The 25,816-nt window shown below is 36.4% G+C and overlaps 1 protein-coding gene across 6 annotated transcripts in view; it reads right to left on the minus strand.

Annotated features, from left to right (window-relative positions):
* Nucleotides 1-25,816, minus strand: part of SORBS2 (sorbin and SH3 domain containing 2) — a 142,022-nt gene that overhangs the window by 110,471 nt on the left and 5,735 nt on the right. For all 6 annotated transcript variants that reach the window (XM_041427826.1, XM_041427823.1, XM_041427817.1 and 3 more), the window contains exon 2: nucleotides 14,510-14,633. The gene's annotated coding sequence lies outside the window, so the exon portion shown is untranslated. The remainder of the gene's footprint in view (nucleotides 1-14,509; nucleotides 14,634-25,816) is intronic.

Raw genomic sequence — 25,816 nt, forward strand, 5'->3', positions numbered from 1 at the left:
CAGATACATTCCTGTCACCAAAAATCGGCTGCTAATGAAAAGCCACTCAGGACTCCAAAGCCACTGGAAATCTATTCATACATTAAATAAATCATCAAGATATTCTATACTTGATTACACATTTATAACTGAAGAAATAGCTTGTTCTTTTAAGGTGTTTTGCCAGTTTGTTTCCTTTAAATAAGGAAGAGAAGTTGGAGCTTGCATGTTTATTTTTGTGTTCACTTGAAATTTCAGCATTCTGTTCTGTCGGGATATTAGGGAGCTCATCTTTTGAAAGATTTCCTTCACTGCATAAAAAGAATTTTTTAATTTTCTTTAAAATCAGAACATTCAGCAACTTTTTTTGTTTGCTTGTTTGTTTTTTAAATTAAAAACCTTGTTCCAGCTTTGTCAAAATTCACCTTTTACCCCTCAGGTGTGGGAAGGTTACCATTAGGAAGACAAAGCTCATTCAGCCAAGCCACACACACAGGATTTAGGGTGGCCAGCACTGCTTGTTAGAGACAGCACTGGGGAAGAGAATTCCAAGGTATTTCTTCTATCAAAAGAAATCTTAAGATACTGTTTTGAACATCTCCCATGGATGGCACTGGCGCCCTGAAGTCAAATATATTCCAAATAAAGTATTCTGTCATGTACTAGGCTAATTTCACAGTAATTCCTGTTGTTGTTATTTCACACCTCACGATTACGAACTTCTCATTTTAAATAACTACTGTTACCTCCCTCACTTAGAAGTACTCACAATATTTCAGAGTGTGGAATGGATTTGTCTGTGCGTAGCTTATTTACTAGTTATCAGAAAAACAGAATTGCCACCTTATTTGACACTAACTGGTGGCCTCAGCACAGAAGGGATATTCATGCTTGCCTAGACAAAAAGTCTCCCCAGAGATATGCTCCATAGTTGTCTCATGCCAAGGGAAATGGAGCATATACTTCTGTGAATTCTGGTGCTGCACAAGAAAACCTTCATTTTTAAATAAAACTTTTTTTAAAATTTTGAAACTTCCAAGAGCATGTATTTCACAGGTCTTCCTCCAGCCATGCAAGGAAGAGTAGCAGAGGCAAACATTCCTCCCTCAAGCTGAGCCTGTAAATGAAAATTAGAATCTAAATCACTGATATAAGGTAATACTGGCAGGAGTGGGTGCTTAGAACTAGTTTAAACTAAACATTCTAAATTGTTTCATCAGACACCTGCAGGAATCCTAATTTATTTTAATGCATGCAATTTAGCAGTTGCAGAAACACTACATTTCAGCAGTATTGACACTATCAGCTATTTAGGCCAAGGCAGTTAAAAACTTAAAATAGAAATTTTGTAAGGAATTAAAATGAAATACTGTATCCTCTATACCTGGAGCTAACCTATTTTCTGATTTGGGGACAACTAGAATGTCTTCTCAAGCTTTGGGTAGATATTTCAAATTTATGCAAAGTTGAAATTTTTAGGAGATACAGAAGTGAGACTTCATGACACACAAACACTTGTGCATAAAGTGAGTAGAGATGGCAAGAGAGACTACAGGGATAGAATCACTGCATTTACTTAGTGTTGAATAATTTCTTTTGCAAGTCCTATTTACATGAGCAAAGCATATGAGTACTTTCAAGGAGTGATTAAATCTATTCCAGATCAAACTTCCTTCTGACTAAGCTGCTGTTGACTCCATATAGAATCCCAATTCTGGCACATTAGTGAAGGGCCTAAAGTTCAGTGTATCCAACCCAAGTCTTGTGGAAATACTGAATTTCAGGTGTATAATTTTTAAAATGTTTCTTCACAGGACTCTCAATCCCTTTCTAAGGAGCATCTTTGCTCATTGTAATGGTTTGAATTACAGGTTTTAATGCTTTTGAAGTTCTACCGTACATCTGCCCCAAACCCAAATGACTATTATCATCATGACCTGATTTGTGAAGAGTTTACATTTCTTTGAAGAGTTAATACAACAGGTTTCAAGTTTTTACATCACTTGGGTATTGCCAGGTTTCCAGCAGAATTTGAAGTCTTCACCTTAGTTCTCTCCAGGAACACCTGTACCTTTCTAACTGAAAAAAAATATTTAATGGCACCATCTACCTCACTATGTCATTTTCCTAGACAGACTGGTTTTTATAATAATCTAAATAAGTGCATTGTTGGTTTTGCTGATAATCTTTGGCAGAAATGCTGGACATGGATAAATGTTAGGCTAGCTGGCATAGCATAGGAGAATCCAGCTGCATTTGCCTCCTTGTGCACAGGCAATAAGGTTGTTTTGTGCCTAAGCAGCTCGACTGCAACAGGAGCACACATGTAAATTGTAGTACAGGTTTCAGAATTGTGAATTCTGTTAAGAACAAGAGCTCAGAACAACAACATTACCACCTAAATTCATATAGGAAGGTATTTTGCTAATAAATGGAAATAATCTGAAAATGTACTCTCTAATAAAAGGGAATTCATAAGGTAGAAGCTATTACAACATCAGGAGTGCTGCTGTTGACACATGAAATGAGGTATTGAAATTTAAAAAGTAATGACTACTTACAATTTGTACTTACAAAACCAACACGAAGAAGGGGCAAGTAATTAATTTTTAGCCTTTAAAACACAGGAACTATCAAGAGATTAATCTAATTTTGTGAGACTTTTTTTAAGACAATGGCTGAGACCGTCTCTTGGACAATAACCTAAGTGTTTATAGGCCAAAACACATAAAAAAGAGTCTTGCCCCTAGGATATTCACAAGGTGTCTATGCAACAAAGTTACAATTTTTCTTTTTTATTACCAAAACTGAAAATTAAATCTAGTTTTCACTACACGTAAATCCCTCCAAAACAACTACTAATGTGCAGATTGCACAGTGAAATCCTAGTCTATTCCCTCTTGCCAGATACAGCTGAGATCTTGATGGGATACGAATCATCATGGATACTGTCCTATTGAGAATTCAGGGAACAAGCTAGAACAACAGTGGAGGAATTCCCTTATCTTGGAATCCTTATGATCACAGAACCATTATGTTTGGAAAAGACCTGAGATTGTTGAGCCCAACCATTAACCTTGCACCACTCTGTTCATCACTAAACCATGACTGCAAGGGACACATTGACACACTTTTTGAATACTTCTGGGGATGGTGATTCTAACACTTCCCCCTGGGTAGCCTGTTCCAATGTCTGCCCACTCTTTCTGTAAAGAGTTTTTTCCTAATGACCAATCTTTAGCACTGCATTATGATTAAACATTATCAACACTGCCATCATCTTAAGTCTTTCCCCTGCTTGCAGGACCTCACAGATTTCTTACTTACTGCATCTAAAGTTTCTATACTCTTCAGGATTTAAGGCTGCAGCAACTATGACAGATATCAATAGGCAAATTTCACATGCATAGCACAAGTTTTAGAAGTTCTGATTATCAGTATCTGACATTAAAGATGATGTGTGAAGTCAATATATGAAGATACTTTAATGTTTAATGAACAAGGCAAAGTACAGTAAAACTTGAGAGGCAGCCAATGTAAGGGGTTATGAAAATTCCATATAAGCTATGAATATTTTATATTCTGGGAACACTCTTGATTTTTAAGATTCCAGTGCAAAATTATCAAAACAGTAATTTGCATCTGTTTGTTCTCCAGTTTTTGCTGTATAGTAAAATTTAATTTGGGATTTGAAATGCACTACTATCTTTGTGGTTTTAAGCTCATATTTAACTGATTCTGCTTTTTAGGGTGGTAGAAGGCATGGGGATGAATTTTTTTTAAAGAAAGTAATGGCTAACCTTCTGTCACGTTAGTGATTTATATATCAAGAAACTATACAGCTGAAGACTGTTTTTGCGTAAGTATTTCAGGATTTTGTCCACAATCCAGCTAAAATCTTGTTGTTAAGGAGAAGCATAAGAACAGTCACATTTATGATAAAACAGAAGCCTTTTAAATAATCTAGTATATAGGGGAGTTTATGGTTGCCTAGACAGAAGCATAAATGGATACTTATCTCTGCTCAGGGACTGGGAAAGCTGACAATCATCTGCTACCTGCTGTGATGAATATCCCATTGCTTACCACGTGCCTACTAATTTTTCAAGTGCACTGATGTAAGATGACTGTCTAGACCAGGTTTTCTTCCATCATATTAGTTCACTCAGAGTTCACCTGAGCAGCTCAAAAAAGGCACTTCATATTAAACACAATCACTTTAATCATTCTTAATTTACAATTAGAGAATTAAAAACAGGGTACCTTAACAGTATGGGAAGATATGGTTTATTGAAGAGATTTCTCTACTTCAGTGTGCTTTTACTGACTTTCTGTAATCCTGTACCTCATGACTGCTGCTTTGGTGCTGCTTGTACTGAGACAGAGAAAAAAATGGTGTGTGTGGGCCATGCAGTGGTATGAAGGTAAAGTAACTCAGGCTAACCTTTAGTGATGACAGCTTATTTCCCCATATTTCATCCCTGTCTATTGAAGGAGACCAACAAAGCTTTCTTCAGAAGGCAATGACAGGCAAATATCTGAACCTGCCTCGCCCTTTGACAACACTGTTGTGTCACACATTAAAGCAGTCACAGGGAATGCCCCAAGAAAGCCAGAGTTATCATTTGTTAATATCACCCTTATCTTCTGCTCTAAAAGTTAATGGTATGACTAATTTAAAAATACTATTGGAATCTAATTTTTATTACCCAGAAAGCAGATTCTGTAAAACTGTACATCTCAGAGGAATTTTAAAATAAACACTCATGTCTGCTCAATGTTATAGTCAAAGGTAAGACACTGGTCTGGAACTACTAGGGTATATTACATTTGAAGGTTGTGTACAAACCAGTTATTTTTCTCCATTTCCTACAAAGGCTACCAAAGACAAATTACACAGTTCTAAAGTTGGTTCAGCTCTGGGATCCTGCCTTGATCAGGAAAGGTGCATCTCCTTTCCCTGTCAGTTCTGCTTTCCCTGTGTTAGGTCTACTGATCACTTGATATGGGATAAATAAGAACTAATCCTGCAACTAGGACCAAAAACTAATGCCTGTTTTTGCATATACATTTACATTTTCAGTTAAGTAAGATATATTGATTTAAACATTATTTTGAAAATGTGAGTATAGTTGGCTTGAAGTTCATATTGACTTCATATTCAAGGTGGTTCAGACTAACAGTTCACTGCCTAATGTCCTTAACTGCACCACTGAAAACAAGCAACTAGCCAGACAAGCTTATCTGAGACCTTGATATCAGCTGCAAAAGTAGTACCTCTGTCTAGGCCAGATGGGCTTCATCATTCCAAGGAGTCAGCACACCAAGGAAGCTAAGGAATGACAACTGATTAACCACAGTAGTTGCATTACACAGTGATCTAGCACTGAGTATTTCTTAAACACAATTTGTCTTAGTATTTCTACTTATACCATCTCCTGCCAGAATATTCTATTTTTTTTAATACTATAATGTTCTCCAACTTGTAGCTTCAAACAAACAGTAAAAAAAGATTTTGCTCTTAGCTATATAACCTTTAGATTGCTCTAGACACTAACATCAATAATATTCCTACTACTACACTATTTTGTAACAGCAAAAGGAGAAGATTAAGAAATGACCACAAAGGTGAATGATGGAATTTAAATAAATTCTGACATTAGAAATAGGGACAAAATAAATTACTCAGTCATTCTCAGAAGAAAATGTGGTTTCCAAGGAATGGTGTATCTATTTGTAACAAACACTATGCTTTTTGTCATAAAGGCAAGGCCCAAAAGAGTAACAAGTTTTAAAAATCTTTTTCACCATTAGTATTGATTTTATATGTGTCATTGCTGCATTAAAGCTACTCCCAATGTCTAAAATACAGTAACAGAAAATATAATAAGTTGCCAAATAAGATCCAATTTAAAAGGCGATTCGAAATTTAGTTGCAGTGTTAGCAATACAGAATGAGTTTATGTACACTGCCTGGTCCAAACAGAACTAATTCCTCACAAGGACTATTTTAATTCCCAGCACTAAGCATCTGTCAATGTGAAAGAGAATACTGTTGGGAAAAAAAAGTAAAATTGTAATAGAGGGCCAGGCAGAAAATGGGAATGCTGCACCAGCAAGAACTTACACTGACAAAATCTACTTTGCAACAGCATCTGTATTCACCCAAGCATCCCTGAAGCATATGACAAATTCCTTCAGATATAATATCTTGTCTACTACAAGGCTGAAATGCCCTTACTTTCATTCAATCAAGACTGAAGCTGGCTTAGGGCTTGTGTTCATATGGAGTTAAATGCCCATCTGACAATCACTGAACTGTTTGCAACATTAAAAAAATTCAGACAACTTCCTGCTTCCTTCCTTTCCTTCAATTCGGCTTTCCTCACACATAACAAGCTTTACCCTTTACACCTACTGATGGATTTATAGGAATGCCTACTGGTATTGCTACAAGGTTCTGTGTGAGGATACACCTGTATCCTGAGGCACAGCAGCGGCTGCCACACCACAGCCACGGAGGGAGCTGCCCTTCCCTCACCTTTGCAGAGCAGCTTGCAGCGTCCCAGGGTTCTCCAAGACAAAGCTCTGGAAAGTCACTCTGAGGCTTTCAAGCTCACAGGCAGAAAACATCAGCAGAGAAAAACAGATGACTGTACCAAAGGTCTTAATGAAGCTTTTGAATTTCTCCACCCTTTCAAGCACTGAAATTGTATCGTGGCAATTAATGAACAGAATGTTTGACTGTAGCATGACCTTGGTCTACCACATTTTAAAAAAGCTAGCAGTAACATTTCTGGTAAAATTCTTTATTAAAGCAGTATATTTTTCTTGGTTCCAAGAAAACGTTTTTACTGTAATCTTAGTAGGCAGGCACGAACAATAACCATGTCCTCACTTGCAGCTGAATTGCAATAAGCAATGTACTTGCAATCCAAAGACTGAAATTGTTAATGAACATTCAGCAATAGTGCTGAGAGAATATGACAAAGTCATCGCTAAAGTCAGGGCACTCTCACTTACCTCTAGGCTGGAAATTTTATAGATCTAGTTTGACCTATCGCAGCCCTTCAGCATGAGCACAGACAAAGAATAAAAGCTCCAATATAGATGAGAAAAAACAATATACATTTGATTAAGAATATTTTAATAGTGAAAATATTGCTCAAGTTCATAATTAGTTATAAAAAAATTTAGGAAAGTTTTTTCAAGTTTTACATTTCACCCTCATGACTGATTTTCTATTTCCTCCATTTCTTTAGCTAGCCTATCTGTGGAATGATAAATACCACCCAAACAGCTGAACCTTTACCACGTGCACTCACAAAGTTGTGTCTTGTTATGGCTCCAGCAAGTTATTTTCAGCAAAGGTCATCAAGTTCTGAAATCCATTAGAAAGCAAGAAAAACAAACAAAAAAAATTTCCAGTTTTATATCTATCACAGGCATCAAGGCAAAATTATTCCAAGACAAAATTTGATAAGCAGTGAATTAAGTGTTAAGATAACACTTTAACAGATTAAGTCTTAACACTGACTTGTGTTACGACAAGTCCACTACAGAGAAAAAAGACTTTTGTTGTTGTTATAGCTTGTTCTTCTTTTCTCTTCCCATAAATTCATATCCTTAGCTAAGTTGATTATATGATTCAGAAATCAGATAATTCTCATGCAGGTCATTATGGTCAGAAATAAGCCTATTTAAAAAAGCCCAAAGACATCTGGTTCAAAAGGAGGTCTTTTGTACCCCAGATTTTGCAGTATGACACATCAGCTTAATTCTTTATATTCTAACGCTAGCTGAGCATCTTCCAATTGAGTGCTAATCTAGTGTGAAGTTTTACCTAGTCACACTTAGTCAAACATGTTTCTTGCAAAAATGCACTTGAATTCTGAAATGTAATTATGCCTCATATATTGTCTAGGAAAAAAAAAAAGAAAAAAGTAAACCAACCAGTACTTATTCCACAAAAAAATGTTTGGAATGAAGTGCAAAACCAAAATCATTCTGGTGTCAATTGATAAATATATCTTGGGCTGACCCTGTAGTGACAGAGAGATAGAGCAGAGTAAATGTCTCGCTCATTCCAGACACAGGAGAAGCCAGGCCAGACTGGAACACATGAGGTCTCATCTCAGAAGATACTGCCTTGCCAGCAGGGAGTTGCCTGTGTCAAATGGACTAAAGCATTTCACTGACTTCACATAGACCAAATTGCTGTGATTGAAAACCATGTGTGAACTCAACATGCAAGCACTGCACAGAAAATAGTCTCAGTGACATTTACTGATGCCAGTGTGAAAGGCAATGACACTTTGGCAATAACAGCATAAAATGAAGTAGCTGTCAAAGAAGTGACTGAAAGCCTAAGGTCTGACATGTCACAGCTCATGTCAGTAGCACAGCTACATCTGAAGGGCCAAACCAACTACCATGGTCTTAACTCAGTGGTCCTATACTGAACTTTGAGGTTGTTCTCTTTATTTCACATGGCCGCAGCAGGACAGTGATTTGCATGGTTACACTAGCAATCTTGGCCTGGAGTTTTAGCACGGATAGGTAGACAGAGCTTGTAGCACTGAACAGTCAAGTATTCTGCAAGTGCAGAGCTATTTGTGACAGTTCAAATGCTCAGACACATACACAAACCTTTTAAGGCCTTAAGAATATAAACAACCTTTGTCCAGGCCACTCTGGTTTGTCAGATAATTGACAGACAAGTTAGTAAACTCAATGAAAAAACATTTTGTAATAAGTAGTTCAACCAGCTGACTCAAAGCTCTTTCAGACTTGCTCTGTTGTGTTTGCTGGCCCGTAAACTACTTCCTCAAAGGAGCCCACATTTCAACTGGAAACAGGTCTCCAACTCTAAACATTCTGATCAAGCACTTAAATATTATTGCTAAAAGTAGAACAGACTGCAAATATTAGAGCATTACTGTCACACTATTACTTTTCTTTCTACCTGTCCCCACAGAATACAAAGATCGGAAAATTTAACAAAAGCATGCTCCTTACCTATGTCATATAATGGTATTTTCAGTCTAAAGTAGGTTGAATGGTTTTGCTCAAATTCTGATTAGAAGTCAGCACTCTGTTGATTTCAGCTGTTCTACCCATTCCTTATTATTAATATATGTATTTTAATACCTATCTAAAAAATGTAACTTTTTTTGATTAATCATTTGGTTTTACAACCAAACATTTGGCACATCTCACTATAGAAATCTAAGCACCCTAAGTCATTTGGATGAGACTTCCTAGATCCCAGGAAGACAGATCAACACCATGCTGACCTGCCGCCTGTCACTTAAGTGTTCTGCTAGAAAATCACCATGCAGTCAGCTGGTACAAAGCAAGAAACTGTACAATTATTTCCAAGTCAGTGGATTTATGATTATCTATTTACATAAAAGAAGGAAATCCAGATAGGGGTGGAGAGGTCAGTGTATAGCAACCTTTGCACCAGCATATACAAAATACAGAGGACTTGAAGTTCAAAATAATTCAGACAGTACGTTTGCAATACATCTTTATGCCTTTTAGTGATTCAGAAGTTTGCTTAGTTATGCTTTTCAGCCTTTTAATTCCAAAGCTTTGGGGTTTGTTGGGGTTTTGTTCATTTGGTTGGTCTTGGATTTATTTTTAAAAAGGGTGTTTGATAACAGTGCTTTTCAGAAATGTGGCCCTCAAGTCAAAACTGAATTCCAGTTCAAATAGGAGGTTAAACTGTATATCTGCTCAATTTTAATAAATAATCTTCCCTTTAATGCAAAGCCATTACTGCAAAATCTTTTGTGTGAACATATTATTGAGGTATCACTAAGAAGTGGTGACACAGCTTTTACCATCCAGCTATTGCGTTACAGGTAGGCTTTTAGGAACCTGCCTGCAGATGAAGTAAAGACACACTTTAAGGAAGATTTTTTTCAAAAACTTTCAACACTAGCTTAATTCTGCTTACAGAAGTCTAAGATCACTTTTAAACACTGTTTCTATCATGGGAAAATGCAGAATTTTTCAGCACATTAGAATGTCCCTAGACTTTAAGCTATAACATCTAAATTTCTTGTTTAATGCAAACATATTTCATATCCTTGCTTTTAACCAAGTCTTACAAGATTTTTATTCTCACTTTTAAACTATTACTTTGGGCCTGAGCCGCAACATTCCTAAAATCAGTCATCAGCTTCTCTTTTCAGCACTGGAAAGCTCTGTTCAGGAGCCAGAAGGGAAGTAGGAACCAAAAGGTGATTTGACACATTTGGAGATCCAACAGACCTCTAACAGCAAGTTCCAAGTGCCTTTATTTGACTAACCATCACTCTAGAAAGATTAACTAGCGAATTTGGTATATTGAAGGTTATGAAAGATCTTGAAAAATTCTATCCATTGGTCAGAACCTGACTGTTTTGAAAGACTAAATCTTATCAAGACAGAGGACTCATTCTCCAAATCAACTGTCCCTTTACATGAGCAACATAGCTTATCTTCCCATCTGCACCTCCTCTGCTTCCCTCCCTCTCAGGAATTAAATAAGACACTAGTACATTGTAAGATATAATCTGTTAGATAAACTGTTTATCTCTGTTCACATTTCAACCTTTTTTGACTTCAGAGAAGAAACCCACTACTTTCCAGAAGGTCCAGAGGCCTCACAGAGATTCAGGGTCACACATACAGCTCTGTTGCACTCAGCTGCACCTCATGCCTTAGCTCACTAGATCTATCAAGATAAACCACACAAGTAAGTGAATCCTATGCAGGTGCCTCAAGGAGCAGCTTCAAAGTCAAGAGGCTCCTCGCACACAGGAACTTCGTGCTTGGACTTTCAGCTTCAAAAGGCTGGAGCTGCTACTGCCTTTTTCACCTGTTTTTTTTTTTTTTGCACAGACTAGTGAAGATATGCATGCTAAAAGTCTCCTTTGCACCAGGACAGTTCTTTTCTAAATGCATTTGTACTAAATGACTGTTACAGGGAACCTTTCTGGGAAACAAGTCACTAGCAGTCTCAAGCGTGGAAGGAGCCTAGGTGCCCAAGTCATGTCCAGCACTAAAGATGACATAGCATCAAACATTCTAACAGCATTAAACATTTAGGGCCATAAGTTACTAAGGAAACATACCAATTCTTAAGACACTAATATTATGGACACAAAAGCAGACTTACAAGTATAAAGAGATAATGCCTTATGTGAGCCACCTTGAAAACAGATTAAAGCATACTTATTAGATTACTTAGGAAGAGAAAGTGCTTAAAAGCATGCTTTTCTCAATAAAGTACAAGCACACAAGTGGAGGGATTTTGGACCAGATGACCTCACTGTGCTCCCTTCCAATCTTACCCATTCTGTGGTCCTGTGGTTAAAAAGGTGAATTCTCTGCCATGTATACGCAACTTTTTTCCTAAAACAGTACTTTTCAAACTTATACAAAAATTGGAATCAAATGAAACTGAAGGCTTGGGGCAGAAGTGAAAATTATTCCTTGTTTCATATGCAAAAGTACCTGGTTTTCATTTGCAACCATTAATTTTTTTTTTAAGATGGAAAATTAATACTTCTGAAATTGCAGAACATGGAAAATGTTTGTCTAAAAGACAGTGGTTTTATTTAAAAAGTTAAACAACCAAAAGCTTAGACATTATAGTTAAAATTATTAATTCTTACAAAAGATGCTGACTGCTGTACTTGAATATTAATAAAGTGATTAATTTTACTCTCTTCCCCCAAACCACAGATTAATGATGATGATCAGAGGCTACTGTGAGAAGCTGGGAATCCTGCCAGCTCCTGTTTCATTTGGATCAATTGAAAGGTTAAGCTCAGCCAAAGCTCCAAAGCCAACAAAGAGGCATTGCAATTTTGCACTACTGCAGACACGAGATAACCGAGGATGCCATAAAATTTCAACCCTCTATAGCAGCTGGTTACATACAGAATCATATCACAAACTTTTTCCAGAGCTATGTATTGCTATCTGAAAATACCACATGGCCAAGTAGTCCAATGCAGACACAACTCATAGATCTCACATATGAATGTTCTCAGCATCTCCATTTTGGTATATCCCCAGTTAATGTGAGGAAGAGATGGCTGCAGGATGGCCTTTTACTCAGATTAATTTACTCTATCACCAGGTCCTGATTTCAAGTTTTCAAAACACCTTTTTCTTCTCCAGCATTGTCACATATTAAATCTGTGCAGTTTCACCATATTACTATGATCTGCTGATCTGCTTAGATCATAGATGAGAATCCCATACAGAACAGGTCCCATCAAACTCCACTGTCACCAGTAAATGAACAGAAGACCACACCATGGAAGTAACATCATGACTAAACAGAAAATTAAGCTAAGGTCTTTCTCAGCACAAAGCTTTTAACAAGAAATCTGAGTTATCATGATCCTTTGTTTCTCAAGGTAACAGTTCAGTAATATCATATTTTGTTTGGATAACACTTATGTTGGCAAAAAGAAAACATTTTCTGAGATATTTTAATAAAATAATTCCATCACGAAATGCTGATAGATACACCTGCCTCCTTCCCTTCTATTTGAGCTCACAAAGACACTGCATAAGGAACATAGCTGTGTAACCAGACTGTTCTAACTGAGCCTTTTTTCTACATACATAAAACATTATAAACAATGGTGTTAGGCCATCCCAGATTTAATGGGTTCCTTGGGACTACAAAATTAAGTAAAATGAAAAATTCAAATATGAAAGTTGTTGGCTTTTTTTTTTCAGTGTATTTGACATCCCTTTTGGGAAGTGAACAAAGACACACTGTCAAAAGCAGAAACTTGCACAAAATGTTACCATTTGTTCCCCATGAATGCTGAGGTATACTTATTCAAGGAAAGGAATTCCACTGCTCTCCTGAGATTTTCTCTCTTATGTTGAATTTTGTGCCAAGTTCACTCAGCTAAAGTTTGGGTTGTGTTAGCGTGCCAGGTACAAGTTCCTTTAAGTCAGCCCTGCTATTCACTCAAAAAATGCATGCAAAATATATGCCAAATTCAAACTCACACAAATTAAGAAATTACCATTAACAGACCATCACTGGTCCTTACTTTGAACAGTTTAAGCAGTGTTTTTAATTGAAAATAATTGGTATATATTTTTTGTCTATTATCCAGCCTATTTATGTGTAATTTCTCCTCCAGCTATGTCTTCCAACATGTTAAGGGATCACATATTTCTCAACTGCTCAAAGAATAATTGTAGCATGGCATCTGAGGTGTCCTAAGTTCCTTCAGAAGCTTCAGCTTTTTAAGAAGTAATTCTCAGGTGACAAACTCCTTTTATATGAAAACCACCAACATAAGACAAGGAAAATATTTTTTATGAAATCTAGACATCCATTTCAGCTTTTCTCTTTTTATCCAAAAATAAGATGGAAAGCTTCTTACTAAAGCTTAAATTAGTTGGAAAGCCTCCAAACAGCTTCTGTGTAAGAGTGTTGATCTGTTTTGTTTGGGGTTTTTTTCTATGAAAAGATAACTATTGCTTTACATTAAATATAACACTTACTTTAAATATGAAATTGAGTTTTCAACATATTTTTGAAATAAACTGATGTCAGGGCTATAGCAAAGCCTGCAAAATGAGCTGTGCAGAACCAGGGCATGCAGTATGTAAGTACACAGTAATTGTGGTAAGCCAAAGCATTGCAGCATAGTGGTCAGATGGACTGGGTATACATCAGGTGCCATCTAATGCCAGCCAACCGCTTAGAAAAACCTCAGCACAGAGCAAAACATTTTCTGCTCTTCCAAGACTTTCTTCATTTTATTGCAATGAAGAATAAAAATAGAAGGTAGAGGACAAACTTGCTTTTGTTTGGGTCAAACTCAGTTAATACTTCATAATCAAACGAAAAAAAATTGTTTCAAGCTGTACAATCAAAACCTAAGGAAACTATAAGACATAAATATCTTTAATTGAACTGTTACAGAATTATATGATCAATTAAAGACTACTGAAAAGTATGCTGACTGTTCCTTGAAATAGGCACATCACCAAGAAAAATAAAGCATTGCATTTAATAACACCAACCTACTTTATCTGGAAGAGGTGAAACCAAAAATCAATGAGACATGAATGAATGCTGGGAAAGTTTATTTTTAAACTCTGACTTGACACTGAATATACTTTGCAATAAACATTCTTACACTACTTTATTAAATACAGACCATTCAGACAGGTAAATCCAAGACAGAACAATCACCATTTTTGCTTTAAAACATTTAATGCCTTCATTACAGCAAATTCAGAAAAAAGTACCAGATTAATGATTAAACCCCATGTGTACCAAAGTAGCATACAGAATCATAGATACTATTCTGAAGTTTGTAAAAGCAGCACAGAAATGCCTTTGGAGCTTGATGCTTGTACTTCATATACAGAATGCGCCAGTACTGCCAGCAAGCCAAAGCTGGCTTTCTCTGAGCACTAATTAGAAACTCAAGAATGCAAGTCATAAGGGCAGGAAGAAAGATAAATTCTTAAGAAAAGTATGACTTACCAGACAGACGAGTTTAGCTGTGTCTCAAATGCAGCAGAAGAAATTTCTGTGTATGTAGACCTTGTTTATTTAGCCCTTTATGAAGGTTTCTCTGAAGAAATTAATTTAACTCACATGCAAGAGTCTGCAAAAGAAAAAGAGAAAGAGTCTAAACCGCTGGCTTTTTTTTTTTTTTTTTAAGAATATTTGAGCTATTTTCAGCAGTAATGGGCTTGTCTACTATCAAAATGAAAATGTAATACAGCACAAGCAGCCTCCCAACTCAAGCTAAAAAAATCAGGAAATCCATAGCAAAAAAACTTTGTTCATTGTCCAATTTTTTATTTAAAGAAACAGAAGAAGCGGGGAACAACCACTGTGGATGAAAAAAACCAACCCAAACTACTGTTAAAAGGAGATCAGGGACCTTGAAGATTATACCTTTTAGCTCAGACAATGAACACCATGTATTTTTTTTTTTCAGTGTGAAGAACACCTTTTGAGTTTGGTTATCTCTGAAGATATTTTGCCTTCTCTACACAAGATTTCATCTGAGATGGGAGTAATTCTATTTGCATTATAGGCCAGGTATAGGTCCAGGTATAGTCCAGCTATACACATCCGAGGACAGGACAAATCAGTATACCAAGACTGAAGCCAGTAGTTTGTTTCTAATCTGCATCTCAAGTTTCCAGTTTCAGCAACAGTACTATTCTGGAAGCCTAGTGACCTGAAGCTGCTGGAATTCCATTTTTTTTTAACCAGGGCCATTCACTGACATGATAAATATCTTCCTGTCCTCCTCTGTCATGTTGCCAACCAACTAACTTACCCTCCCATAATGTAAAAATACTGGGAAACAGAAAGTATAAATACAAATTAATGGCTCTAAGAAAAGACCCTGAACATCTTCACAGGTACATAAAAGCTAATTACTTTGAAGTTTAAGAAAACACAGATAAACTTAGTCAGTGAAAAATTATCACTGTTTAATTTTTTGCAGCTTCTTCTGGTAGAGGAGAAAGCTTCTATCATATCCCTCTCTATAACTTCCCTCTGTATACCTCAGCAATTCTTAGTTTTGCTTCCTCAGAAAAAGGGCTCAATCATCATCACACTGTTAGGTATTGCCACTGAAAAATTTTGTAACTTTTGTTCAAGGAAGAGTTATGAGACTTACAGTCACTCTCACAGCTCAAAACCTAAAACAGGCTGGTGTGGTAAGATTGCAAAATGTTGCAATATCTGCTACAATTTCCAGTGACATCTACTTAAGCACATTAATTTGATAACATTTTAGAACACCTTCATTTCTGATTTATTGATCAACAGTAGCTGTTTGGAAGTCATATGGACACATGAAACAGGATGCCAGACACAAACTATTTATTGAACTGTTAAATGAGTAAAGCAATGCTCATTGGTATAAACAAACATGAAAAGAACATTTTCTCCTGAATACTTGCATTAAAAAACATTAGCTATAGAACACTTAAAAAGATAATGAAAAAGATGCTAAATGTAAAAATATAGCACAAATTCCTTCTGTGTTAGCTCAAAAGCATCCTTTCCATTTGATCTCAGCTATTTTTAGTGTTAAAGCAGTTAAAAGAAGCTACAACAAAATCCACAAGCTCTAAATACCTACTTGTTAAATTAATAATTATTGCTCCTTCATTCCTGATGTCTAGTTTAAGACCATCATTTTACCACAAAACTAGTTCAGCAAAGATAAAAAGCTCAGTTTGTACTTGAGATTCATGAACAAAGATATTCAAGGACTCCAATAGCTTAAATTTCAGATAATGTGTGAGTTACAGCCAGCCTGAGAGCTGTAATGGTCAAGTGGAACATGCAGTATAGTTTGTAAATAAATACAAGACCTGTGTCTACCAGACCACAAGTGTCACATCCTACATTACCTTGCCATCCATAATGCTTTCATCTTGTGATTACAAGCTAAATCAATAAATATCCACATGCTGAATGCTAATACTACAGAAGCACAAAACTAGAAGTATGTGTTAAAGTCATTATTAGCAATAGCAATTTACTACTGACACAATTTAATACACAACACTTTGCAGCTCAGCATTTCTTTTCAGAGGCATTTTCTCAGAAGACAGATTACCATTAGCTGAGTCACCATCAGCACTTGTTTCTTCACACACTCTGTGCAACTGTATTTGTGTAAATAAATAAATAAATCACATAGAATCAACTAAAAATTATTATTGTACTTTTAAATCAGCACCAAATAACTACATTAAAACATAAGGATACTCTCAACTTTGAAGTGAAATCACAGACATTTAACCCCCTTCCAGCTACTGAAAGAACATTATCTAAATATTTATAGGCTGTTAGTCACCTGTTAGAACCAATTCCATATAACTGGGTGTAAACCATGTAACTGCTCTCATAATTATGTGAAAAATTACTACAGCCACTGCAGCTATCATTCTGAAACTGGACCAACAGGATAATATGCCTGCCTATTTTGCTAGTTAAACTAACTTCCTCTGTTCCAAGAGCAAACAGTTAAAAATGAACAGGAAAATAAATATGAGAAGGCCTTTTCAGGAAATAGGGAACAGAAGCTTATTGTTAATCTCACTCTTAATATACATTGCTAGGCCATTGTTTCAAGAACTTGGTACAAAGTTATTTGTCCTTCAGGTCTGTTTTCTGCTAGACTGTGCTTAACTCTTGTGTAAGACTGCAGTTGTTTTTTGGGAGGGTGCTGAAGTCATTACGGAGTGGGGTTTTCCTAAAGGTCTAAACCTCAGAAATGTAAACAAGCTAGGACTCTCAACCTGTGATTTACTAATGCAAGTAACAGGGTCTTTTGAGCCCAAATTAATAGTGGCATTTTTTAAAATACACATTATATATATATATATATATATATATATATATATATATATATATATACACACACACATATATATACACACATATATATATACACACACACCCCCTCAAATTTCTAAGCATCAATATGTCTTTTAACAGTAAGCTAAAATTCTCCTCCTGAACCAAGCAAGCAATGCCTTGGTGAAGCTGTCCTGTACAACCTTGTGTTTTATCAATCTCAAATCTGAGGCACAAGTATCCAAAAAACGTTCTCAGGTTTTTTCCACTTATCAAAACCATGGATGATGATGTTATGCCACCACGTTATTTTTAAAAACACTGTACTGATGGACAATAGAACATCTGCCACGGATATGGAAAACCTGGATTAAACTTCCAGAAGGATTTATAGTCACACCTTCCACTTCCGTGACACAACACCAAGCGTCATGCTGTTGTCTGGTCTCTTGAGGACACTGGCCCCCTTTCACAGAGTAACCACATACTTCATGTGGCTCACAGAGCAAGAACTGGACTCTCTCTCAGAAGCTAAAGAAAGAAAAAACTTTCATAGGAGAAAGGAAAGTCTGAACAACTGCCTTCAGTTACTCTGAAATATTTACACCCAAGCAATATACTCTGGACCATTAACACCTTCCCAGAGTTATCTACAGATAAAACTGTGCTCACTTCTCAAGGGAGAACTGCCATCACCAGGCTCTGGGGCCATGATCCTGTGTGCAGCTGCCACTCTCAAGCTGCTGGTCCATGTAAGGAAAAAGAAATCCACAGAAGTAACACAAGTCCCAAATCCTTCCTTCCTTCCTTCCGCTTTACAAAGACTTATGTCACAGAGCACACAAGCCTAACACCATTCTGCTTTTTCTTAAACCACCAGATTATGGCCAGGCCAGCTTTACACCTCCGCACTCTGTATTGAGCTTCTATTCCAATTACCATGACTAAATCCACAAAGGAATTTAGGCTTCTCAATAATTAACACAATGGTTTTCTGCCAATTTGCTAAGCTGCCAGGCTAGTAATGAAAAAACAAGGGACCTATATGAAAAACAGTTCTTAGCTTTACCAATTAAGTAATTTTAATGTTTTCTGCTACTCATAGCATAGAATGTAGGAAAGAGCTGAGCTGCTGCAGCAGAAGCTTTCAGGCACGGAACCCTAGGGAGAGCACTTGTCGCCTCAGATGAGTACAAAACCTCTCACTACAAGTCAAACAACAGTGCAGAGAACCATCTTTCCATCAGTTGTCCTTTAGTCAGTTTATTCATTTTACTACTATGATCCACCAACTGAAAACACAACCTAACGAGATAACTCTTCAGCACTTTAGAATACAAAGTAATACTACCAGAGTCTAGTATTTTTCTGATATCTCTTTCTTTTCCCCCCCATTATTCTGATTTCAAAGGCAATATCCAGTTTTCAGCAACCCAACAGTTGTATTTATGTTTCCTACCTCTAATGGCAGCATACATTATTGACATAATAGAAACAGCTGAAGTCAGACAAAGCTCACTAAGACACAATCGCTTTGGCAAACTGGTGCTCACAGTTTCACATAATCATGACAATTATCAGTCCTTCAGGCTGCAAAAAAGGTAGCTATTTCAAGAGCTCAGCTACATGACACCAGCAGACTAAACCTACTTGCAGCTACACTGCCTCCACCTTTGTCTGCCTTCATGTTGCTTATCAGCAAGAAAAGGTGCTGCCAAAATGCCTGAGCCTACCAAGCCTGCTCCTGCTCCCTACAAAAAAACTCCTTTCTGCAGTATGATGTAGCACACAACAGGAAGCTCCTAAAACAGAAAACTGACTCCTTCCTGTTCCAATCTCTTTGTTCCTGAAGATCACGATTTCCCCAAAGATCTGACAAGCCTTCATACAGTAGCTTGGAGGGAAAGGAACTCCAGGAAAGGTTTCCAGGAAGTTTTACAGCTCCCAAAGGCAAAGTTAAAGCACGATACCAACACCTGCCAGTAGAGAATGGCTCAGGGAATCGGTGCTGAGCTTGTGTTTGTTTTGTCTTCTTGTTAACAGAGGCACATGATAATGTAGTCATCTATCACTATTGCTTCAGCTAAGTGAAAATGAGAGCTCTTTCACAGGCTTTCTTTGCTGTTTGTGTTCTTTACAGGACTATTAATTGCAGAACAGGCTATTAGTTTGAAACATTTGTTTGAACTATGTTCATGCTTTTGCTAGCTCAGGAAAGACAATTTGATATTTGCTATACTCAAGACAATGCAGGATGCTACAGTTGTACTACCAGGTAATTGCTCTGTGTTGAATTATCTGCAGGTCAGAACTAATTTTTCAGCTAACAGAATTTGACCCTCATTTAAGTGGCAAATAACAGAGACAAGAAGAGCATAGTCACCATGTGTGACATTACTTTAAGGACTTTTAGAACTTTCCTAATTCTTCTCCATCAGTAAGCTTCCACTGCTGAGTAGTGAACATCAGTAATAAAGAATTCAAAACTGCAGCCATATTTTCCCCTGCAAACTTTCTCCCTGAATGGAAAAATTCTTCCACAAGGAAGACAGTCTACAGACACAACTCTAAAATAAGACTTCTTTGCTATGTCTGTTTTCAGTAGCCAGTATGACTACACATTTTATGAGATGCAGTGAATACTCCTTAGGAAAATTAGGCCATTAAAGAAACCCCAATTCATATGACAAAGGCCAGTGCCACCCAGAAAGGTGGAGAGAAAAGATCCTTAAAAATATTCTTAAACAGCAACAAACTGAAAGCTGGAACAATATGACTATACAGATTTTGCACATTGGGTAGAGGAAGGAGCACCTGTATCATATCATAAATCTAAGGTGGCTGAAGTTGCAAAAAAGAAGGTTGGGAGAGGGATTCTGAAGATAAGTGAGAGCTGGAAGTCAAAAGTAACATAATCTGAAGTAGATGTCCTGTTTTGCATGCATGAAGTTTTACACCTATTAGGTAGTTTCCTTTCATTGAAAAATAAACACATGGAAAGGTGGGTTTCCCTTCCTAGAAATTGTTCACTTCCTCAGAACTTTAACATCCTCTGGTTTTCAAATTCCTCTGCCTTTTAGTAATAATAGTTCAAAAGGCCCTTCTTTCCCCTCAAGGCTGTTTACTGTTCATCAGGTTGATGAAATGACTGCTCAAAACAGAAAAATTCCATTTTAACCCTTAGACAAAGATCACTACAAACAGCAACAGAGTTGTGCACATTTGCACTTAAAAAACCTGAAGGATGAAGGCAGTGACTTGTGGTATCCTCTGCTTCTAAAGTGGCTTGAAAATTTAACCTAAATGGAAAAACAAAATTGAGAAGTTGAAAGATAAATTTTCTCTACAAAATTAATACAGAATAGCTAATCACACAATTTTCTTACTTCTCAACAGAGACGGTATAAATAAAAAAAGTTGTCAAATTACAGCATTGTATATAAAGACATCAAAAGTAGACAGCAGACATATCTTAGCAGAAGTCTAACTATTACAAATTTAGTGTCCAAAAACACATTAAACTGCTTGTGTTCTGCTTGCCCTGTCTTCTGCTTTGAATCCGTTGACTTAAATTTAAGCTCAGGCTTAAATTTGTTTCCTGCAGCAATTAAACAAATTGCTCATAAGGAGAACATTGGAAAAGCATTTGATGATATTTTGTTCAGCCTTTATGTTCTGATCAGCAGGGTGAAGAAAAAATTACATGCGATTGACAGTTATCTGAATAATAGAGTTTGAAACAAGAGGGCAACAAAGAGGGGGGAAATTACTAATAGTTTTACGTAGTGTCTGTACAGCTTTTGGTTATTTATAACAAAATCAGCTTACAATAGGTAGGCAGCATGAACTAGAAACACGTGAGTTAAGATCAAAGTCTAAACTGTCCAGAAGTTGAGCAGTTCAAATAATTTTAATAGTGCTTTCAAAAACAGAAAGAGCATTGAAATATAAAAAAAAAAAAAAAAATCAAACCTCTATGCTAACTTTTATGTGATCCACACCTAAAGAAGTCAACACACAAAATCTTTTTATGATGCAGCATTGAAACATTGCTGCCTTTGAAATGACAACACAAAGGCATCTCTATTTCCTGATTCCTCCTCCTCATGAAGCCAGTGACCACTTAGCCTGGTTTTGATGGTGACATTTCAAACTCACAGGTGTGTCTGATACAGACAGTGCAGAAAGTTCAAGGTGAAAAAACATCACAATTGCACTGACCACAGTTTGAAAATCTGGTTAGCATTTGCAGGATTCCAAGTTGAAATGCACAGCACAATTTGAACATAACTTCTGATGTTCATCAAGTTTTAAGAAGCAGGACTATTTACCTAACAGAACAGCCCCAAAATATGGTAAAAGTTGTATATATAAACAGGTGAAGCTATTTCCAGTAATACATACACTGTAAATAAGGTTAGCAGATTCGTTCAAGATGGTGCCAACCTTTTCAGCCCAGATCTTACTTATGATAGTAACACTTAAATGCTGATGTAACGACAATCAGAAAATCATTACATCAAGAGACACAAATAAACACAAGTGCAACACTTTTTTTCATCTTTGAGACAAGTCTTTTCAGTATACTTCAAAATAAATTTACAGGCACTTTGGGCTGAACCAAAAGCTAGAATAGCAAAAACTGGATGCTAAGGCCTTTTAATGGTATTTTAAAAGTACACAGATTTACTGTAACTACTTTTAATTCAGGGAGGATTCCTAAAATTACATTCAAAGAAAGAAAACATCAATAAGACCTTTCAAAAATACCAAAGTTTAAAATAATATAATTTGTAAGTGTAATTTTGCTGAATCCCTCTCTGCCCTCTTCCAACAAACCTTTAAATGAATTCTAAGTTCCTTGTTTAGAATGTGTCTTGGTAAAGAAAACACCCAGGCTTGAGGGAAGTCACAAATGAACAACTGCCTTGAAGTCATGCCCTTGCTTTTAAAAATATTATTCAGACCGGATTCTTACAAGGCCAAACTTGAATCATCATTTCAGCACTTAACACTGTAAGATACTAATTTAGGATTATGAGAAACAAGAAGTTAGATTTCACAGTTTTGCAGACATAAGGGTAAAAATTCTACAGTTGTTTATTGCATCCACTAAAAAGGGTAGAGGCCTCAGAGTATAGTTCCAAGCCTATCCCTAAAAAAGTTCATTAAGAACAATTATCTGCTTCTGGGCAAAGCAAAGCTAAAAATCCTTTTAGCTCTTTAAAAAAGTGCTTAGTAAAAACTACTCACATCATCACTAGAGAAAATAAGTCTGGAATTCTAAATAAATGGTTTCTTTTGTGAAGATTTAAATTACATATATTATTATCTTGTTTTGACAATTTTTGGTACTGAATGTGAAATTTTAACAGCATTATCTGCAATTAGTTCAGAAAAACCCCCACAGTTTTAATGACTATACAGAGAAGCTGTTTCTAATCACACTGGAAGATAAAGTCCATAGAACTCTAACTACAACATATACAATACTGAAGATGACAGTAGAATTACATAGATTTGACAGGACTACACACAAGAAAGCTTGCAATACAATTATTCTTTCAAGTCATGTTTGAACTCAAGCCACCTCCAAGCTCCAGCTCAGCTCATAATTTTAAAACCAAGTAGTACACTGAGAAATGGACATTTTCCGTGAAAGACATTTGCAGCCCTAACACACTTATGTATAAAGCAAAATGCGTGAATTATCCCACCAACACTCTAACAGACTTTGTCCCAGTTAAAATAATTTGGTGCAAAATCAAGGGACAGAAATTAGAGCTCTTTACCTGATCACACCCTCAAAACTGCATTATCCCATTGCTGGTGCAGGATAGCTAGAGAGAATCCCATTTCCATAATGGGCAATCACATCGAAAATGTAAACTTCTAATGCTTCATCTAAAGTGCTTGTGAAGGGACAGAACTCATCCATTTGGGTCTCCCAAGAATAAAATACAACATAAAATTAAAAAAAACCAAACCATAAATAGATCAATTTGTTTTCAGATCTGAAAATTTCAATTGGAGTTACTATATATGCAGATGAAGACTAAAAATCAATTAAAAAATGAAATCTGTAGCTTGCCCTGGCACAATGTGTATAGGCTGGAGAATTGACTAGAATGCAAACATGACTTTTTGTTTTTTGTTTTTTTTTTAATAAAAACCCAAAAAAACCCATTGAATGCTCAAGTATGTGAACTCCTCAAGGAACTGGCTCATGTTTCTTCACACTTGTTTTCCCTTCACTCTGAGTGTGTGTTGTAGCTTTTCCTGAGAGGACTGATTTCTCCACAGTACTTTTGAAATCTGATTTCTAATTTTGTTTTGGTCCCCCCATGAGGAATGCTATTGTTTAGGCCTCTTGTCAACACACAATTTAACTGCAGTATCTGAACCCACGGTTTTAAGTAACACGTTCTGGTCTATGCAAGATGCACCCCATGAGACCAGTCGAATTTTTTTTTTCTTTGAAGCCACTGTAGCTGTTCCTGCCCCAGAACAGAGGGCACATATAGACGGCTTGTTGTCTTGTCACTGCAGCAATTATATCTATCTTTTCCCTTTCAAGCACTTTTGTAATTCTCTTCCTGTCTCCTCTTGCAACTCCCAGAAGTCTCTTCACAGTATCTGCTCAAATTTCCCCACATACATTTCATCCACTCAAAAGTAGCAGTGATCTTTTATTGTAAGAACACCTCCCAAGTTCATCTACAAAGATACTATTTGCTTCTTCCTCAGACACCTTTTATATTTTCATTTCTGCTACAGGAAATCAAGAAACCACTGGTGTTGCAGTCAAGCAGAGGTCAAAGCCGCCTGTTAATAAACCTGCTTTTCAGTTTACCTTCGTATCCAGCCTGCTCCATCTTTCATGTTCAGCACTTATTCCAAAGAGAACTTGACCCTGCTGTACTTTCTGTAGCTCTTACTGACATGTTTATTTTCATTTGTATTTTTATCTAAGTGGTGACTAATTTTAGAGAATTATGTTTAAGATACTTACACCACTAAATATAACAAAAAACAAATTCACACCTGAATTAATTTAGCATACCATCTCTGCAATTATTATTGCCTTGCTCATAAGAGAAGTATTTCTTCAAGCTGGAAGGGATCCTCCTCCTGCTTTGTATGTATTAACTACAAGTGCTGGTTTTCAAACAATTTTTGTAGAGTTTGCAGTCCTGACAGTTTAAAGTGTGTCCTGAATTTGGCCTTTGCTCAAGACCATAAATCAGTCATCTGTGAATCAAATGGCAATGGCAAAAACATGTGAATGTGTAAATCTACAGCTATGCAAATAAGGAATTAAAAACCTCTCTCTTGTACTTGTTTAGAAGTAGAATGATAATCTGCAAGGCTCAGATTGCATGATCTGTATCTGTAAAGTGACCCTTATTGAAGAGGTCTCTTAAAAGACTTGAATTTGCCTGATTATCTGCATGTATGTCAAAACAAAGCCTTTGGTTTGGTCTTTATTCTACTGTCAAACCTGTCACCCTGTCCTTTTGCTCTCATACAGTAGCACTTCATTTGATTAGCCTCTTTTATATTTTACTTATTCAAAGTAAACCATTTGATTGCATCAGTCACACGGAAATAATTATTTCCTTCAGATTCCTAACAAATACAGATTTCTCCAAAAGTAAAACTGCAATTACCATGAATTTGATTATCTGTAGAATGTCACTACTTAGAGTTCCCTGTTCATTAGAAATTCACTAGAAACTAAATTAAATTAAATTTGTGCTGGCAACTGCTGTCTTCTGTCAGAATTTGCTTATTAAAATGTGTAACTGCTTAACTGGCTAGAAGGAGCAGTGTGACGTACCTGATCAATATATGAATTAAATGAAACATAACCAGTGTTTTACACTGGCAACCCTTTGGGTTGCTACTGCTTTCTTTTCTTTAAAATCTTTACTATTAGTGGGAAGAAAGAAAACACAAGGTTGACGCCTAAATCAGACAATAACTGTGTACAATTTTAACAAGTGCAAAGCACAAAATAGACAAAAGTCAGTAGTGTGACCTTATGTTCAGAAAGGAATTATTTCTTGTATACTTCATCTAGGCCAATCCCTAAAATTTAGAATTGTCTCAAAAGCTGAAATAATCTGAAATTCAAAACAATATGAAATTCAAAACACTTGAAATACCAACAAACTTGGGCCATCTAATCCATTAACCCATTCCTTATGAAGGTCCATGATGGTTGCTTTATTGGAGAGAGCAAAACATCCTGTGCTGTAGATTTACTAAATAACCTTCATGAAATACAATTTTTTTGGTAATTCTCACCAATCAATAATTGCCTCACACCAATTACCTACTCTTCCTTATTTAGCATAGTCCAACATACCAGAAAAACTCTCATTTCAACAGATAAGAGAATTTGAAATTCTCAAATGAACACAAAATTCAGTAAGAAACAGGTACTTAGTA

This window comes from Onychostruthus taczanowskii, unplaced genomic scaffold (assembly GCF_017590055.1).
Source record: "Onychostruthus taczanowskii isolate IOZ18803 unplaced genomic scaffold, ASM1759005v1 scaffold12, whole genome shotgun sequence".
Classification (NCBI taxonomy): domain Eukaryota; kingdom Metazoa; phylum Chordata; class Aves; order Passeriformes; family Passeridae; genus Onychostruthus; species Onychostruthus taczanowskii.